Below are 20,424 nucleotides of genomic sequence, written 5' to 3' on the forward strand. Positions count from 1 at the left end.
GTTAGCATGCTAATGCTAATGTTAGCATGCTAATGCTAATGTTAGCTTAGCATGCTAATGCTCATGTTAGCATGCTAATGCTAATGTTAGCTTAGCATGCCAATGCTAATGTTAGCTTAGAATGCTAATGCTAAGTTAGCATATTAATGCTAATGTTAACTTAGCATGCTAATGCTAGCTTAGTATACTAATGCAAATGTGACCTGATTTCAACAGAGTGACTATTACTCCATTGCTTAAGTTTGCCACTCCTTACACCATTGCGACTCGATTCTACCCTCCTTACTTCATTGCTTACTTAATTCTTCTCACTTTACTCCATTGCTTACCCGATTACTTGCTACTTCCTCCATTTCTTACTTGATTCCTTCCTTGTTTTCATGTTTCTTGCTGATTTATTTTTACTTTTGTGGTATTTATCTTCCTTCAACTGCTTCTAGATTTCTGGATGAATTTAAACCATTCACACTTCAGCATGTTAAGCTCATTCCATGTCATTCAGTATCATTCAACATCATTCAATATCATTCACTATCTTTCAATATCATTCATCATCATTCAACATTATTCCAAATCATTCCACAGGTATTCATTCAGCTCTCCAGCCTTCACACGCCATTTCCCCAGAAATGGCATTTCTAGTTATTATTATTATTTTATTTTATTTTCTTTGTATTTTTTTTTATTATTTTTTTAAATTATTATTATTATTGTTTTTCATGAAATTAAAGGCAATGTTTTTTCTTCTTCTAAGTTCTAGTTCCTGATCATAAAACTGCCACAAGAGAGTGGCGGATACTGGTAACGGCTGCTGACTGGAGTACCAATACCTTGAAATAATACTGGGCATCCCGATTGGTACTCGCCCATCCCTAGGTGGAACTGAAGTGCTGCTTCGTTGTAAGGCGAAATTCCACCTTTGATGTCCGCCGTGGGACGCGATAATTCCTCGTGAGTTCTTTGTTGCCATTCATTCAATGTGTATTTTACGCATGCGAGACGGTCACGATAATCACATGACTGTCCAAAATGCCTGATACAGTACATAACGCAAAAATATTCATAAAAAATGCCATAAAATCATAATTGCTCAACATAAATTGGCATTTTTTTCAGGAAAGAGTTGAAATGAACCATTTCACAGAATAGCTGGTTAGATTTCACAACTCTTGTGTTCCTTTCCTTACAGGGTACTTCTGTGCCCCCGCCATGTTGTGGTTTTCATGTGTTTGTTGAGTTTTGGGTGTGTCTGTGGGTACGATCATGGGGATGGGGGGGCTTTTTCTTTCTTTTATTTTATTGTATTATGGATGTCCAGCACTTTGAGTTGCATTTTAAATGTATGAAAGGTGCTATATAAATAAAAGTTGATTGATTGATTGATTGATTGATTTAAACAGAAAAGGAAAAACACTCAATTGTGGTTTATCAGTATAGATGTACTGTAACCCTTTTTTTGGTACCATACTTTATTTGGTAGCCCAAGATAAGGTTGTGACAAAGTAATTTTGGTACCCTTAGTAACATTAATAGAAACACCCCAAAATTAGCCTTTATGTTTTATTCTAGTATCATATATGCAACCTGCTGCTTTTTCTAAAATCAGCACTTTTATTTTTAGTAGCCTCAATGGAAATGAGTTTGAGGTTACACTCACAGACACAAACCTTTTTTTTTTTTTTTTTCTTTTTGTTTTTAACTCATGGAACAAATGACTTGACGTAGAACACGGTGGTCCGGGTCTCAGGTCACTCCCGAGAGCGGCGTGTGGCGTCACGAGAGGAAGCGGGGGAGCGTATTAATGACTGACTTCTTTTAAAAGAAGCCAACGCACCCGTGGAAAAAGAAGTCAAACACAACCGGAGTTCTGGAGTTGTGCTGCAGGGCCCACTCTCTTCCTTCCTGTCTGGGGCATTCTCAGACACACGCAGAAAACGCGTCTCCCTTCAGTAAGTGTGGGCCTCAAGCAGATGGCCTGCCAGGAGCTCTTGTAGGGGAGGGGGTTCAGTCATTATAGGTGCACAGCCTGTATTCACTTAGGAATGGACTCTGAGAGCAACAGTTCTAAGCAAAGTTACTATATTGCACAGTCTTACATTTTTTTGTATTAATATCTTGTTAAGTTGCCTTATTACAACCTTCTGTTATATCATTGTCTTCTTACACTTCTGCTAATCCAGTACTGTATTATTATTTTTTTTTTACAGGACTGTCTTATGTGTACTACAGGTCGGTCATTGCAATGATGATGTCGATGGTGGTGGGGATGTCGGTGCTTTCCTGACAAGTGTAGGTGTACAAAATGTCTGCAAAAGTAAGTCAAAAGAGTCTTGAGAGTAGGCCTCTGTAATATGCGGGCCATATGTGGCCTACAAGTGTGTGTGTGTGTGTGGGAGGGGGAGGGTGGCTGGTGAGTCTATGAGGAGAACATCTGGATATGTTTTTCCTTGTAAGCTGTGGTTGCCGCCGATGCTCGCCTGTGTGTGTCAGGGAGAGGGTGTGTGAATGAGAATGTTTTAGTGTTTTCCTGGTTCAGTGTGTCAAGGCTTTGTCCTCTCCGCAACTTGTTGTTCACTAAACTGGCATGAGGACATTAAAAGACAATTGGCGGGCCCCTGTCGGTTCGCTCTCTGCTGCAGGTACCGTTTGTCGTTACAGCGCGGAAGAAAAACAAAGCCTCTTTTTTTTTTTTTCACCAGACACATCAATAGCCGAAGTGTATTCTTAGACATACGAGTTCTTGTAACCACTTCTAATTTGTCACTCAGACCAAAACACAGAAATTGCAGCTGTTTTTTTTTTTTTTTTTTTTGTGGGGGGGTTAAAATCCAGAGTGAAGTGAGTACACAGTAACATGAGGCTTTTCTGCAAGTTAATTGCACTGAGTGCCAGTGCTAAATTGTCTGAATGCCTGTCTGAATAAAATGTACAATAAACTATTTTTTTCCAAGTTTCATACTTGTTAGCATAAAAGTGGGGGGGGGGGGGGAAATGTTAAACTACAGTGTATTAGAAATATAGCTGCATCTTTTAATCATTGATACAGTAATTTCATAATCTATAAAATTGTGTTAAAAAATTTATAGGGATGTACGTTAAAAAAAAAAAACGTGTGATATTTGTGTTGTCATTTTCCTGCACTAGATGGCGTAATTACATTTGTAAGACATTGTGACAGCTCGGTGCATTTTATTTTCATATTAAGAACTATCTAATCTTTTACAAGCAGTAACTTGTGAAATTGTGGACATTTTTAAAATTGTAAAATCCAACTTGACCCCATTCTCCACAAATATATGTGCATTATTATTCAATTTATTACTGTTAAATTTTGATGTGGACGTGTCTGCTGCGTTGTGACTGGAATTCCCCCAGTACAGGCTTTCAAGTCATTAATTGCACTTTAAAAAAAAATAGTGATGTTAAAGGAACTTTAAAGTAACTCAAATCTAACACTAATTTTGACACCCCTAGTAAATTGTCAAACAAAACGGCTTTGTGGACTTCATTCTGCTGCGACCACCATGAGTAAAATGAGCGATTGCGTGAGCAGCGGCTCACCACCCACAAAACAAGCTAATTTCATTATTCATCCTTATTTTCATTTTCAAAAGGGCCCACTAGGAACTTGGCAAACCAATGTCAGCACCAAGTCTTTGTTGATCCTGAGAGAAGGCGCCAACATTCAGGCTGCTATTTTTACAGCAAGAAACCACGGTCACGTTTAAACACCGTACCAAACCAGACCTGGCATAAGCACGGTGTGAAAGGGGTAAGAGATCTGTGATCAAAAGTTTGCAGTTTTACACGATCATCTTATACACAAAGGGCGAGAATGACGTGATAATTTTTTTCTCTGTATTTTAGGCAAAAACATCCATTAAATTGTCGCAGATGCGTACAACCAAGTTAACAGAAGTATTGTGTATATGACACCGGTGAAGTCTTACTGATTTGAATGTGAGTCCACGTACATTGCGCAATTCACACCCCTTGTCAATTATGATTCTCTATGAATTGCAAAAAGTAAACCATGCTCCTAAATGTTGTGTAACATTTCTTTTTTCAAATAGTAACAACGTCAGGGGCATTCCACAGACTTATGTGCCGACACATCTGCAACTAAAAGTGCATATCTTGACACATTGCTGTGTAGCTTTTCTCCTGTTTGTTCTCCTTCTAAGCAATACGGAGAAAATCCCACCTGGGATGAAAGAAGTGTGCTCTGGTGGCCACATCAAAATATCTTTCAAAGTGGTTGCATGTGCACGCAAATATGCAGAAAGGAAACGCACGCACCACACAAAGCGACAGGCCTAATGCTCAAACTGCACTCAGAATAATTTAAAACGGGAGGGTTTTTTTTTTTTTTTTTTGCTTGATATGCCTGGTGATGTGGCATTGCAATCATGTGTATATATATATATATTTTTTTCCCTAGTTAACAGCGAGCACCAAGCCTTTAATTCTACTGATGGGGCACCACTGAGCGAGTGTGCAACGTTTCCCAGTTAGAGGCGACCACCTGCTGGGTCTGAAGGTGGGGAAAACGCTGCACGTGTTAAATCATGAATTGGAATGATGTGGTCACATCACATGTTGCAGTATGCTAAAAGTGATTAAAATTAGAATGAAATACTCAGTGAGCGTTATCATGGAAGGAGTTAAATGTCAAAAGTGTTAAAAATGTGCCTAAAAAAATCTCGGGAGACTCATTGAGCATCTTAAAAAAAAAAAGTGTTTTGCTTTTTCTTTGGCTTTTTTTTTTTTTGCTTTTCTTCATGACACAACAAGGTGCCAGTGGTTGCAATCAGTAAGTTGTTAATTCACAATTGAATTTCAGCTAGATAAACCAATGCCATGTTTAATTTAAATCGTACAAATCCTTGGAATTACAGCCTCTCAAAAGTAAATATTCTCCTATTTCTGTATTTATCCATGAATGCAGATTTCACGGGCCACAAAAAGTGTTGCGACGGGCCAGATTTGGCCCCCAGGCCCTGAGTTTGACACTAGTGCTATGAACATTTCCTGTTTGTTTTGCTGTACCTTCATTTTCTTTGCTTCCAATGGGGGAAATTGTTTTGAAATGAGAACAACTCTGTTGCAACACATCGCAGATTGTGTTGCATTTCAGAAATTCCACTTCATTCGCAAAATATGCCGTTAAAATCTGATGTACGCTAGTAGTCATGTTCAAGTGTTATTTAATTAAAAGTGTTGAAAGTTACGCCGTGTGGCTCACACCATGTTGTGACATCGTTGGCAGTTTTTGAAGCAGGAGAAGCCTTCTTTTTCTCGTCATCTCCTTTTGGAACAGATCTGGATTTGGCCAAATTCCCTCGTGCCTCATTTCCTGAACTCCCCCACTCCCAAGCCCCCCCACCCCTCCACTCCACCACTTCAGTCCACTCACCGCACCCTCCTCCACTCTGGAGACTGAGACACGCTTGTCGACAGTTGCTGAGGTTTTTGGCGCCGCGCTGCTCTCAACCCACGCTTGCGCTTGCGCTCCAAAACCATCTTTTCCATTCGCTCTCTTGGAGTGAATGGCTGGAGGCAGTACAAATGCAAAGCCATTCACATGGACCTCGTTGACTCGGCTTCAAAGAACAACCAAATATTTTTCACCTAAATTTGGATTTATCAGCTAGAAAGTAAATCGGGGTGGCCAGAAAGACTAATATACCAAAACAAACACACACAAATAAACAAATCTGCCTGACTTGTAATTGAACTTTTCACTTCTGTTTTTCATCAGACTGTGTGTCGTAGAGCTATGAATTGTGGGGGGGAAGTCAGAATTTTCCGAATAAAGTGAGAATTCTCAATTTAAAGTCAGTCTACTCTTCAGAAGGTAAAATCCATTAACTTTTAATACCGCGTTATCAAAAAAAACAAAAAAAAAACAAAACAGACCCCACAGTGTCATCTGATTTTGAGCATTATAACTCATCTTTCAAGGCAAACAGAATATTGTGTGCTTTTACTGCATATGCATTGTGGGTGGCAAATGAAAGATCACATCCCATTCTTTTATTAGACACAAAAAGTATGTTTGTACCTTATTCCATTCCTTAGTAATCACCATTTAAAAATAGCCCATTTGAGTGACATTGAGCGAAAATTGAAAACAAGAAATTTTGATAATTTACGTCATCCTTGAAAACGTTCCATTTCACCAGATTCCGCCACATTTCATTGTAATTCCATACATCGGCAGTCCATTGAAAATAGATACAATGCTGACATCTGCTGGCCATAGTTAGGGGGTGTTTTTGATTCCTCAACCCATTGACCAGGCAACGCTGCACTTAGACGTTGCACTACCCGTTGATTTAAAAAAATAATAATAAAGAAACGTAGTTGACGTCATTTAACGTTTATGGCGGCATACATCGTGATTTTAATATTCGTTACTAAACGTTTTTGGCGGTCAAAGAGTTAAAGTCAGAATTTTCACTTTAAAGTCAGAATTCTCTTCACTGGCCCTAATCCTCTTCCATAGTTCTATATTTTGTCCATAAAAAAACCCCCAAAAAAACGTGTTCTTATTAAAAAGGGACGTGTAGTCACTCTGAAGCCTGCGCAGTTGTGTCAACCATATTGCTGATTTAACGCACCCAAGTCCACTCATTTGTCCTGCCGTGCAGCTTGAAAGCACTTCAGGCGGCAGGCTGTGCAAATGTGCTGGCAGACTGAGAATTGATGACGCCACTTGACAACCAACCCAACCCATAAAACAAACCCTTCGGATAAGTCGGCCAGCACCTGCTTCCCTCCCTCCACCTACGCCACGCCTCATCTGATCGCCACACTTAAAGGTCAGCCACTCGCTCGTTTAATACAGGGCAAGCCAGCCTTGCAACAAAAAAAGCCACCAAACATTAATTAAAGAAATATTTGTACATGTTATAAATAGCCCCACCACAATTTCTCAATCTTTGATCAATTAAATTATGCATTTAGTTTATAATTGCAACATCTGTCTGCAACTGTGCTGTGCACCCAGGGCTGTCTCAATATTTCATAACATCTTATCAGTTAAACAAACAAAACAATCATGCCTTATGTTGACAAGGACTCAAAATGGAGGTCTCAATATAAAGTCATAGAATCATGTCACCATCTCCAACACTAAAAATGCCCCTGCGCTCCCGGTTGAAGTTTGTTTTTAAGTCCTCGACGAAAAATGGCTATTGACTTCTTCGTTTGTATCTGTATCGCCATATCATACTGCCCCCGGTGGCCAAGTTGCACACACCAGAAGGAGCCACAATTAATTAATCATGACCAACTGTTTATTTACATTCTATTTATGATATACTGTACTCATGATTTCATAAAGTGCAATTCTATATATTGCTAGTTTCCTTATTAAAAAGCACATTTACAAAAGTTTTTTTGGGGGGTGAGGAAAGATAACTTGAGATACAAGGATTTTGAGTTACAAGCATTGGCACAGAATAAACTCGTCTCTCAAGGTACCACTAATAAATTAGGATATTTAAATTTATTATTTAATCATATTCTAAAATAATATTATGATAATTACAGTGTTCCCTCGTTTTCCGCTGGGGTTAGGTTCCAAAAAATACCCGCAATAAATGAAATCCGCGAAGTTGTTAGCTTTATGTTTTACAACTCTTCTCTCAACTAATCCCCGACCGCATAATTTATACACTTTTCTCATTGAGGCATTTACATGTTCTCACATTTCTCTCTTGTTCAAACATTGACAATGTTCAAACCTTCATAAATGTTATAAAATGGGTATATTACTGTAAAAAATATGCAAAATTGCACTTAAAAAAAAATCCGCGATACAGCGAGACCGCGAAAAGTGAACCGCGTTATAGCGAGGGAAGACTGTATAATATATAATAGGAGTGGTATTTCAAAAGCTGTAATTTAAAGAAATTACACTTGTATCGATTTATTATAGGACTAAATGATTATGATTGTTAAAAGGACAATTACAAACATCTCAAACATGAATATTCATTTGGGCTTCAAAATTATGTAGTTTAATACTAGTAGGTAGAGATCGACCGATATGCTTTTTTCAGGGCCGATACCGATTCCGATTATCGGTAGTCAAGGAGGCAGATAACCGATATTTGAAGCCGATATTCATTTGCAGTAAAAGTTAAAATGTTGGCACCAAATTTTTGAATAATGCAAACCCTAACCGTTCTTTACAATGGATTCTCACACTACACTTTTCATTTTACATCCTTCTATCTGCAATAAGACGGTGGTGGCGGGGGGAGTTAAATGTGGGGGCCAATGTGACATTACCTTTTATAGCATTTGGAATACTTGTAGTTTTATTCTATAAATGTTATATTTTTATATTTTGAAGTAATAGGAGGAACCCTGTCATTCAAAATGTGCATCAGCTGTGGTGTCAAGTCAACACCTGCAACATTTAAAATACACAGAAGAAAGAATGAGAAGACACAAGGATTTGATTACTCGCGAGGAGAAGCTGACAGAGAGTTGTGCGCAGATCACAAGCTCCCAGCCCCTTCTGCCACAACTCCCTACTTCTCCTCTTTTATTTGGGATTCCCTAACATACACAATAGGCCACACACTTGCCTCTGAGGAAAATGGGAGTACTGACAGCAATGTGATAAGCAACTCCAGCAGTCGTAAAATACAGAGGACATCCTTTAAATCATCACGACTACTAATCCTTGAAGGCTGTAGTTCTTCATTCCCACATTCCAGATGTCCTCAGGTTGAATAAACATGCAGCAGCTCCAAACCCATAGTGAAATACTGAATACATAGTTGGCAATTAACTATGTAATAAGAGAAAATATAGAATAATATATACACAATAACTCTAACATTCCCCCCTGTTTATTATATATTTGCTCAAAGTCTCAGATCACCTATGAGTTACTTCAATTAGATTTTCAACTGCAGGATCATATTTACGAAAACAAATACTTTTACACTCAGAGGCAATGTTAATCTTTAGTCATAGTCGGCTGGATCTGAAAATAATTCAAGCATATCATAATGTACATTATCCAATGTTTCTGTATGTAATTCTCAGCATTAATAATTCAACCAGCTGTCTCTCTTCCTCTTCATGATGGCCCCAAAAATCAAAATAAAAAAGACAGCCCCAACTGCGTCTGATCGCATCTTACGCTCCATTTGATTCAGGAAAGGGACTCGTCTCCTTGAGTTGTCCCTTCTGACACATCCTGCACAGTGAGACAGGTCCTGGACTTCACAGCGGTTGGGGGAACTTTGAGGGTAGCAAACAATGTGCTCCCAAAGTCTTCACTGACTTACTTGGTCAGACTTTTCACAGCGAGTCAAGCTGCTTGTTTCTCCTCTGACCTCACTTCAGTCAGGCTTCGTTCCGCAACCTGGCAAGCTGTTAGTCAATGGTACCTGTTTTGTGCCATGTGATAGGTGAATCCAGGAGAGTCGTTCAGCGATCTTCACAACCTTCGGGGCCAACAACACTTACAAGGGCCTTCCCACCTTAGGCTGGACCTTTAATCAAAGTCAGTCACTACCCTTGATGGGAGGCTTGCCTTCCTGCTGAGATAGAGAGTCATCTGGCATTTGATTAAACATTTTCACTTCCTTATCATTTAAACAATCTTCTCATATAGTCACTTGAATAAATTTCTTTCATCTGTACGGCTTAACAGGTTATTACAATAGGCAAATTTAAATGGTCCACCACACGAAATTTCAAACGAGCTTAACTGTCTTGTTCCTTTTACAATTTCCCAAATCACTTAATCATCAATTATCTTATCTCCATGCTTTGATCATGTATTTTTCTCGCTTTTCTGTTTTTCCCTTAAACAATGTAACATATAAAGTGACTTTCATTCATTACTCCAAATAACTAGTACGTCATATAGAGACATGATCTGTTCACACAATGCTTCTGCCATAATAATAACATCCAGTTGTTTTTCTGGAACAATTTCAACTCATTGTTACATTTTTTAAGACCATCAATCAGTACTTGTTAATATTGACATTGTCTTACTTTTTGTTCAATTCCATAAAATCCATAGCCACTAACAAAAATTGTAAAATATTAGAAACATCAATTCCATGTATAACAAAATTCTAAAACAAAATTCCAAAAACATAAAAACTTAAAAAATTAAAAATATAAAATTTACATGCGGTATTGCCGTATTGTTACCAACTCCCCCCTTTTGAGACATTTTTATGGCTCACAACTCAAAATCATTATCCAAGCCACTTCATATAAATCTTATGCTGCATGCAATTTAAAATAATTTCACAATATTTACAAAAGGTTTTCATTTTTCCTTTTTTTTCTTTTCCACTACAGTGTTCCCTCGTATATCAGTGGGTTAACCTTCATACAGTCATTTTCCTCTTCCAAAAAATTACACAGCTGGACAAAAATCCACAAAATCAGCACTTTTTTTCTTTTCTTTTTTTTTTGGAATTTAAAACAATTGGGACCCTGTAGCCTTCACCGCTCTGGCCCTAATTTGCGAAAGAACACTGTAGTTTACATGTCTTGGACGGATAGAATTTTATAGTCTACCCATAGCATAGTAGTAGTCTGGCATTTCTTCAAAACTAATTGTATCATACTACATCTTGTATTGTTTACAACCATATAATCAAGTTTAAATGTAACACATCTTTCCCAAAGCCATATGTAGTTAATAATAAAGCCACCATGAATATCAATCATCTTGTACACAATTAATATAAAATACTGGCTTAAATTCTACTTCATGCATTCTAAACAAAACTCATAACCATGTCAGCAATCAATTGTCTGTTCAAATGGCCTTCCAATATCTTCGTAAAGCCACTACTATCATTGTTCAATTTAAATCACAAACTGCATTTTTCACATTCATCTATCTATTAAAATTTGTCAAACATTGTCGTTGTTATCAGTATCTCAATTCAATTTCAGTAGTAGAATTGTTAGCATAATTATCCACCCAATTCATGTATAATTATATATGTATAATCACAAACATCAAAAGTTCATAACAGGTCACAATTTCACTCAGGAATTTAAGATATCATTTTGTAATTTGTTTCAAATCTTAGGGCCGACAAAATTACTTCGTTTTATCGTTGGGTCTCCATCATAACCACTTTACAATCAAAACAATCTCAATATTACACCCTTGTTGCACAAAAGTGTAATACACCTTTATTTACATCATTCTCCAATTTCTTCTTTCTTTTAAGTTGTTGCTGGTTTTCATTTCACAGCTCAATTTTCTATCATGCCATAAAATAATTTTGTCCATGCAAGTCAAATTCTGACTTTCCAATGTACCCAAACAATTTCGAATTGCTTGAGAGGGTATTGTGGGACATTCACAATATCCTTGTAGTAATAATATATATATGTATGTATATTTCCCTTCCAGTGCAAATTTAGACCAGAATATACAATTTGGGTGTACTGTTATAGTACTTATTCATTCCTCAAATTTTCATCAAGAATCCAAATTATCTAATAATATATTTCCAGTTAGTAAGTTTAGTATTTTCAATCAGCACTTCTGCCCTTTGCGAGTCCTTAATCACTAGTCTAATTTATCTCCAATTCAGCATTTTACTCAAATAAATCATCTTTAGCATAGATGATATCTGATCTGTTTGCTCTGATTTCCACTTACTTACATGTTGTCAAGAAACCCAACATCAGAATGAATGAATGAATGAATGAATGAATGATGAATTCATAAGGAAGCAGGTTAAACAGTTCTTCCTATTTAGTTTTAAAGAAAAACAAAAGTTCTGTCATCTCCATTTGTTCTGCCATAATTGTTATATGCAGTGTCACTGTATCAAACTCATCATCAGTTTACAGGTAGTCAGTCAACTGTGACATTCGTAGGTGTGGCATTGTTTTCGTTCTCACATTTATGCTCAGAGTGACATAGCTTATCATCTCCCTTCTTTACAATCAGTTCCCTCGCTTTTTGTAGTAAGGCGTCAGCTACCATTTAAGAATTTATTTAGGATATAGACTACGTCGTAAAAATGCAAAGATCCTACACCTTTCACATAGCGATATCCCTTTTTCTACTCAGCTTATCTTTTTATTACCATGTTGCCATCTAATGTAGACACCAAGACTAGGTCTAATCCAATTTAATATAATTCTGCTTACTGGTTTCGTTTCATCTTTGTTTTTTATGTTCACCTTGTTGAAATAAATGGCCGTTTTTCCACCAACAACAATTACCAGGGTAATTAAAATTCCTCATGGGGCATCCAAGTACTATCTCGGCAGCAGGGTCTCGCTAACCTAGGGTGGTTACTTTGAGGGGTCAGTATTTTTACAGCAGCTCGTCTCAATCAAACTCATTTAAATTAATTACAGAGAACTCTAAGACACTGTAAAAACACAATTCTAAATTCCCTGCTGAACTTTTGCAACCAAAAACTCACTTTACCCAGAACTCAAAGATCCTGGGCTTGTTGGTGGAAAAGCAACTATTAATAATTGTGCTCCTTTAAGAACATTCAAATTCAATTATAAATGCCATTTTTTTCTTCTTCATCAAATTCAAATCTCAGCTATTTATTTATTTTAAATAACTCACCACTAATAAAAGGTTTGCCTTCTAAACCATTTTAATAATCTTTTCCCTTCAATGCCTATTTTACTTATCAGGTTCTGGTGAGGGAGAATTTGTTAAATTCCACAGTCAATCACAGCAGGAGCTAAATCAGAATTCAATTAGGAAAACATTCCTCCGTGTAACTAATCTTTTATACAAACTTCAGGACTATATTCAAAACGACATTGTAAAGGCTCTTTCTTACAATTTTATGTTGTTCTCTAATCTGGATCTGCATGAGTCACACCAAATCTATTAGTAAATATAAACACCACAGTAATGAATTTTTAGAACATTTAACTCCTAGTAAGTATTTTCAAGTCAGTCAATAAGGTTTAAATTACTACCTGTTAAAAAGTCATGAAATCATTGCATTTCCATATAGAAGCTTCTACTATCAGTGTGATATCAAGGCCTTCCCCATTTGGCAATTTGACAAATGGTGCCATTACACACTTTACAATATAGTCATAGCTGAAAACCATCATTACTTACTTAATTCAAAGTTTCAAATTTCTTTAAACTAGTATTTAGTAGACTAGATTAGCATTATTTATCAAATAATCTATATCATTTTAAACTATCTATTTTATACTTTTGAGGGTAATTTCTTAACTCAGTGTCCTCTAACGTTACACCTTCCTGTCTTATCATCATCTACACCACCACAACTTGTTCTAAACACTTCACAAATCCCACTTTAAAATCATCCACTAATTCATCTTCTCTTTATCCAGTTGTTCTAATTCTACCATAATCAATTCTACTTTCACGTTTCTCTCTTACTTTTATCATTTCCCATGCTCAAAACAGTCCAATAAAAAGGATTTTTTTTTTTTTTTTTTTTTGTCAGAAGTCCAACAACTTGTCATCAATCACCTACTTAACTCACTCTCAAACAATTAGCTTTACCATCCAAAAACAAAATACACAATTTTCACCTGAGGACCGGGTGATGACCCTTTCTGGGACCACTTTTTGGTCCACGCACCTCATATTTGATACAGACCAAAATTTCTCAATTTCACCGTTTTTAACATAGTTATGTTAGACACGATCTAACAACCCCTTATACACAATTTAAACCCTTTTAAGCCGTCGTCTTTAGACAATATGACACACAGACACATACACAAGAGCTCACAGAGACAAACACAGTGAGAAGCCACACACATACACTTTTACAGACAATACACTTATGCCTCGATATCATTAGGCTGTTAAAGCTCCAACTTTCCATTTCATTTTATTCCTTATTTAATATTGTAGTGGATTACCATTATTATTGTTATTATTTTTACTATTGTAAATTAAGCTGGCCAGCAAAAGTATATCTTGTAATCCACGTATTTCAATGCTATATTTTAGATGGATCTAATTTTTCTATGAACATCCAATCCTTACTGGATAGTTCATCTTATAGCTCACCTTTTACTGTTTATTTTCCCCCATTTTATATGAATTTGGTACAGTCCGTGAACCTAGAGTTTCCTAGGGACTGATAGGTTCAAATAACAGGGTGACAATAAATTTCTCACTGTGGTAATTCTCAAGCTTCTACCCAATAGGGCGGAGAATTCTTGCCTTTGCTTCCACAATGAGTTGTCACTTACAATCCTGTTTGTTTAAAATGAAGTAAGTATCAAATGACACGACACTTCCATTCACTTCACACACTCACACAAGGCCCTTTTATTTTCTGCGTTTCACGGAATTTAAGTACGTACACGACTCCGGCATCGTCTCTTTACACGGACGTTACTGGGCTCCGTTCCCTTTACTTGCCATTGACTAGTATTCGCAAGGTTTTACACTATTGCGTCAGTACCTTCGCGCAATCTTTTTCACTCACACTTTCCCCCGGAAAGTAAATTTTTTCTCACCCAGATGTCTTCTCGTCCTTTGGATTCCCGTCAGCCTTCCAGATCCCAGTCACAGAGACGAAATCCAGTCCCGGAAAAGGGTAGTATTTGCCGTGGCCACGGTCTTCCTGGAGGTCGACTCTGCAACTGGAATTCTTTAGGCGTCCTGGGATCCGGCTCGAAAGGACCAAGTTAATGTCAAGTCAACACCTGCAACATTTAAAATACACAGAAGAAAGAATGAGAAGACACAAGGATTTGATTACTCGCGAGGAGAAGCTGACAGAGAGTTGTGCGCAGATCACAAGCTCCCAGCCCCTTCTGCCACAACTCCCTACTTCTCCTCTTTTATTTGGGATTCCCTAACATACACAATAGGCCACACACTTGCCTCTGAGGAAAATGGGAGTACTGACAGCAATGTGATAAGCAACTCCAGCAGTCGTAAAATACAGAGGACATCCTTTAAATCATCACGACTACTAATCCTTGAAGGCTGTAGTTCTTCATTCCCACATTCCAGATGTCCTCAGGTTGAATAAACATGCAGCAGCTCCAAACCCATAGTGAAATACTGAATACATAGTTGGCAATTAACTATGTAATAAGAGAAAATATAGAATAATATATACACAATAACTCTAACATGTGGCATTACTTATTACTACAGCAAAAATAAATAAATAAAAATTCCATGAGAAAAACTATTCATCCCTGAACACCATACAGTTCTTGTAGACCTTATTATGATTATTGTTATTGTTACCATATAGACAGTTTTGATAAGCTGAGGATCTTAAATCGAGAACAGCAATATCATGCTACTCCTCTCCACAAGAGAACTGTCAAAAGACACTTCATCATGTGCCACTTAGGATGCCCCAATCAACGCAGAAAAAGGTCGAGTAAAATAACTTGGTTATAATAATAGTAAGAATAACTTGGTTAAACAGACATTGTTGCGGTGGACCGCTGCCAGTTTCTGCTGTTTAATGTGTTTTACACTTATATACACGTGTGTGTATATGGGCACACTATTCTCTCACTACTGTACTGTACTGTATCACTTAATGGCACAGATGTACTTGTCTAAGTAATAACTGGGCTGCAACATTGCTAATTCACATTAACAAGCACTATCTTAGCTGTCCACATGAATAGTTACTAACACACGAGAAAGTTATACAACACACCAAACATGAGCTCATTATTCAAAGTATGATGCACGTAACGAAATTACATCACTGAACATTAATTGCAGCCGTGTACGGCCGTAGATGTTACATATTAGTGGCATCCATTGACAGGATAATGTCCCAAATGACGGCAGACATGACGTGAAAAGAGAGACAAAACGAGCAAATAAGCACACTATACTTTAGTGCACTTCTCTACTAATGCCTAACATACGGAAGAGAAGACGTTCGTGTAGTTAAACGGTGTTTGAGACACTTAATTTGTTACGGAGCGGACTTTAACGAGGTGCACAACGAGCTGTCAATCAAATCGACGTCGAAGCTTAAGGCACACAATGGCAAACCAGTGCGACAAATAAACACAATATAAAGTAACTAAACGCTATTTAGTGTCATTGTGGCATCTCACTGCATAATAACCGCTATGCAACAAGTAATGGACGTGACCCAGAATGCAATGTGTGCGTCACGAGAGGTAAATATAATGACGTTACTCTACTCTTAACATGGAACTAGACAATATAATAATGACAACTGTTAATATTTGGAACCTTTCTAACAAACATTATTTACTTAATTAAGTGAAAATGTGTGTGATTCCCTCCCCGAGTAGTTCAAGTAGCGAATTAGCTACTGGGTGTTAGCCTACATGCTAAGCTGAACACACCACTGTTAGCTAGCGGGGATTCAATGCAAGGCAATGCAGCTCCATTCATATAGTGCATTTAATACACAACATAATTCAATGTGTTTAGCTTATCATGGTGAAACGATCGGCGGAGTCTCTTCTCTTTTAACTTACCTTCGAAGCATGTGTCTGTCGCGTTGTGTACGTGGGTGCGTGTGTGACCGGCTACTGTGATACAGGCATACACTACTGATTGGTTCTGGCTCTTGCACGGCTAACCAATCAAATGCTGCTATGGGCGTTACATTGCTGGAGTTGGACTCCATAACAGACAGAGACGCTCTGGGCTGCATTCGGAGCGAAAAGACGGAGTTTTAAATGGATCGCTCATATCGGCCGTCAGATTAATAAAACAGACTGATACCGATATGTACCAATATGTCAAATATCGGCCCCGATTATCGGCCCGACCGATTATCGGTCGATCTCTAGGTAATGGCGCATTATTATTATTGTAAAGCCTCAATTATGGGACATTTTTAAGATGATGAATTAAGCACATTTCGAAGTTCTCTAAGCCGCTTTTGTCTGTGCACTGAAACAAAAAATTGAGCAACATTGTTGTGTAATGCAGCAGCGAGGCCTTAATTAAAAGTGCTGCTTGAACGTTGAGACTGAAGTGGTCATTAAGAGTGGCCCTGGGGGCCATGCATCTTTGACCAGGCCCTACCTCCCTCCCTCCGTTGTCATGGTAACGTAACTAGGTGAGGCGCTGTTTGTGTATGTTTTTCTCTCCAACTTGATTCAAATTTTGTTTTGTTTTTTAAAGAGATAAACGTAGAAATAAAAGCCTCAGTCAAAACGGCAACACGTTCAATGTTGTTCTTGTGTTCTGCAGGTTCGATGAGTCACTCTCGCTTTATTAACACTGACGCCTTGACGGACACCTCCCCCTGTGTTTAAGGCCATTCCGGGGTTTCTTTACTCACTGCGGCTCTGTGGTGTCACTCACACTCAAAAAGGTGAAAAATACACTTGACCATTACATACAAAAAAACAAAACAAGTATATAATCAGAAATATCTACTTTGATAGTATGAGACGCTGTACTAGCCCCAACAATGATTATGGATAATCTGAAAATGTTAACTCAGTAAAATAATTGCTTAATTTTTACATGACCCAAAAAAAATTCAAATAAAATGCCAGTTTGGTTGCTAGAAAAAAAAATATTAATCTGGCTGAGTAAAATTTTCAGTGGGAAAAAAAGAAAACTCCTCCTGCAAACTCCCCCTTTAAGTAACAGTAACTGTCAGAACAAGTATACACGACTCAAGTAGTGACCTATAATTTGGGATGTTGCAAAAAAAAGAAAAGAAAAACAAAACAATGGACATCAGAGTGGTATTTTTTGTTCATTTGTTTTTAGTTCATCATAAAAGTGTTTGACGCTGTTGAGGTCAGAGATCTCGAGTTGTTCCGCGCCATACTCCTCCAAGCGTGCTTTTTTGTGCTCTGGGAGCTTCCCCAAACGGCTTTGAAACTTCCCCAAACTGCTTCTACCACAACATGGTAGCATGCAATTGTCCAAAATGTCTTAGGTTAGATGATAAATGCAGATTAAAGGCCTTCTGCCTGCTTCCTGATTGATAGTTTGACACGACGTTCTTGTATCAGTGTGGACGGGCCCCGAATGGATCATGAAGTCTTACAAACTCTCGTGAAAACATTTAACAGTACGCTGAGACAATAAACATGTCATACTTTTCTGACCAGACTAGTCTGACAAATGTGTTGAAACAAGGAAGTCATTATAGAACAGTTCCCATGTGTTTATGATAAAAGGTCTCTAACTTTGTTCTGTCTAAATATGCAAAGGGAAAAGAATTACAGCACGCTTGAAATCCACTTCACAATCAATTTTGGGGTTCTGTTTCATGTAAATGACTAATAATTAATAGGGATGTAATGATATCCAAACATCACGATGCGATATTATCACGATATGAAGGTCACGATATTGTGGGGAGTTTGGCTAAATTTAAAAAAGGTCACAATATTGTTGCAATATTGCTTTTGTACATAAACGGCAATGCATATAAACCACTTTCAATCTCTAATAACACCTATTGAGGCGCTTACTTGTTAACGCACGCACACACCGAGTTCCTCCACATATTGACTCAGTTCACAGGCATATTATGTTCCCCTTCATCTGACAATTAGTATAGATTTTAAACAAAGAAGGGCAAAAACATCCCTAATGAAAATTAAATGACACTAAAAAAAAAATAGCCACAAAAGGGTGCTAGAACTGCACAAATGGAAAACAACCTGACCTTTTTAACAGATGTGCTGCTTTTAAATATTGTGAACATGACGATGACGATATTGTGGCAGTTTTAATATCACGATTATTGCACTTATCGTTACATCCCGAATAATTACCCGCCCCCGTGCATCATCATTAGTTATCTCTCAAAGTACTAATCCACAATGTGAAGCAAAAAAAGACCATTTGAAAACCTATTGTATTTTCGCCCATGGATGCAGCACTTCATCTCAAGGCCGCCTATGTGTCCTTGTCAATTAAAACGCAGTAGTGCTTTTGTCAAGCAATCACTTGAAAGTGGTGGATTTTCACCCAGCCTAGCTCCCAAATCATGGGCGGAGAATATTTAAAAGTATGACAATTATGTCAAAATTTAAAATATTCAGAACAGCTCGCTCCAGATCCATTTTTTGGAAATAGTCATTTCAAAGTTAAAAAGTCAATTTTCCATTTATGTCCCCTGTAAAAAAAACAGGAAAAAGTCCTCAAAATGTATTCCCGTGATTTTCATTCAGCGTGTGTGGTTTCAAACAGCGCTCATTTCTCCAGCGTCGGGAGTTTGTCTCTCTTGTCTTTCTGGTTTGATCTCGCGTAATGAATTCAGTCGAGAGACTTTATTCCCGTCGAGAGAGGGTTCACGTAACAAGCACGTGTTCGCGTCATCTTCAACAAACACGCGCATACTCGAGGAGGATCTCAGATGTTGCTGAAAAATTCATGTCTTTGAATATTCTCCTTAATTCCTGAAGACTGAACACTTAGTCGACATTTTGCCCGACAGTCGCACTCTAGAAATGATTTCACCTGTTAGACATTAGCCAGCTCTCAAGAAAAAGAAAAAAAAAGAATAAACGCTGCATATACAATCTCTTCATATACATATTCATTGTACACAATAAAGCGTTTCATATTTATTCGTCAAATTTCAGTCACTTAGAGAATAAAAGCATCAATAGCGCATTTCCTTGGACCAGGAAATGACATCACATCCCTTTCACATTAAAAGACTTTTGTTTGTTTTGTTTTTTCTCTGAGGCACAAATTTGCGGAGTTTTCTTTTTATGGAAAACAATTCCAACAACTATTTTTCACATTCAAACATGAAATGGATTATTTTTCTTGTGATGTGTCTGTAGAAAATACTTTTTTTTTTTGGTCGCAAAAGGGGGGAAAAACGTTTTTTTTTTAAAAAAGACATTAGCCAGCTCGCCATATTGTCTTCTTGTCATTTGGGATTGAATCCACAAACTCCAAAATTAAGCAATTCAAGTACAGAACTTGTTCGATAACCTTCCTTTCTAGAGGAATACCGAAAAAACACTGCTCTCGATGAAAAATGAATCATTTTAGCAAATTCAAAACAAACCATCTCTTTTCTTCTATATCTGTCAAATTATAGCAGTCCACTGAGACTACGGTGTGCCATCGCCCCCTATGTCAAGGAGTGTGAATAGCAGGCATCATGAGCCTTTCAAAATTAAAGCACAGCCTTTTTCTTTCGTCAAAAGTTCGGCAACCCGTTGAAAATGTGTCCGTGACTCAAAACCCACCAGCTCTAATAAATTCCTTACCCCATTTAGGTTGCTTTAAAAATGTAGAAAACAGTCTCGTATAAGCATCAGCCTCGACAAACGTAACGACACATTTCCTAGAAACAATTTGTACGTGTGGCGACGAAAGGAAGTGGCAGCGGAAATATCAGCAAACCGCTGCCTTTGCGAGCACTGCGATTCAAGGCAGCGGCGCCGTTGCCGTCGCGCCGCACGTTTGTAATAATAGAA

At 37.7% G+C, this 20,424-nt stretch overlaps 2 long non-coding RNA genes across 2 annotated transcripts; one reads left to right on the forward strand and one right to left on the reverse strand.

The window, feature by feature from the left end:
* Positions 1-680: 680 nt before the first annotated feature.
* LOC144024035 (uncharacterized) lies at positions 681-3,663 on the forward strand. The gene is made up of 3 exons (XR_013284659.1): positions 681-951; positions 2,208-2,314; positions 3,615-3,663. It is a non-coding gene; the product is annotated as an uncharacterized LOC144024035 (long non-coding RNA).
* A 4,806-nt stretch (positions 3,664-8,469) lies between these two features.
* On the reverse strand, positions 8,470-16,544 carry LOC144024022 (uncharacterized). The gene is made up of 2 exons (XR_013284655.1): positions 16,486-16,544; positions 8,470-14,697 (listed from the first exon to the last, which is right to left on the reverse strand). It is a non-coding gene; the product is annotated as an uncharacterized LOC144024022 (long non-coding RNA).
* Positions 16,545-20,424: the final 3,880 nt, after the last annotated feature.

Source organism: Festucalex cinctus, chromosome 8 (genome assembly GCF_051991245.1).
Source record: "Festucalex cinctus isolate MCC-2025b chromosome 8, RoL_Fcin_1.0, whole genome shotgun sequence".
NCBI classification, from domain to species: Eukaryota; Metazoa; Chordata; class Actinopteri; order Syngnathiformes; family Syngnathidae; genus Festucalex; species Festucalex cinctus.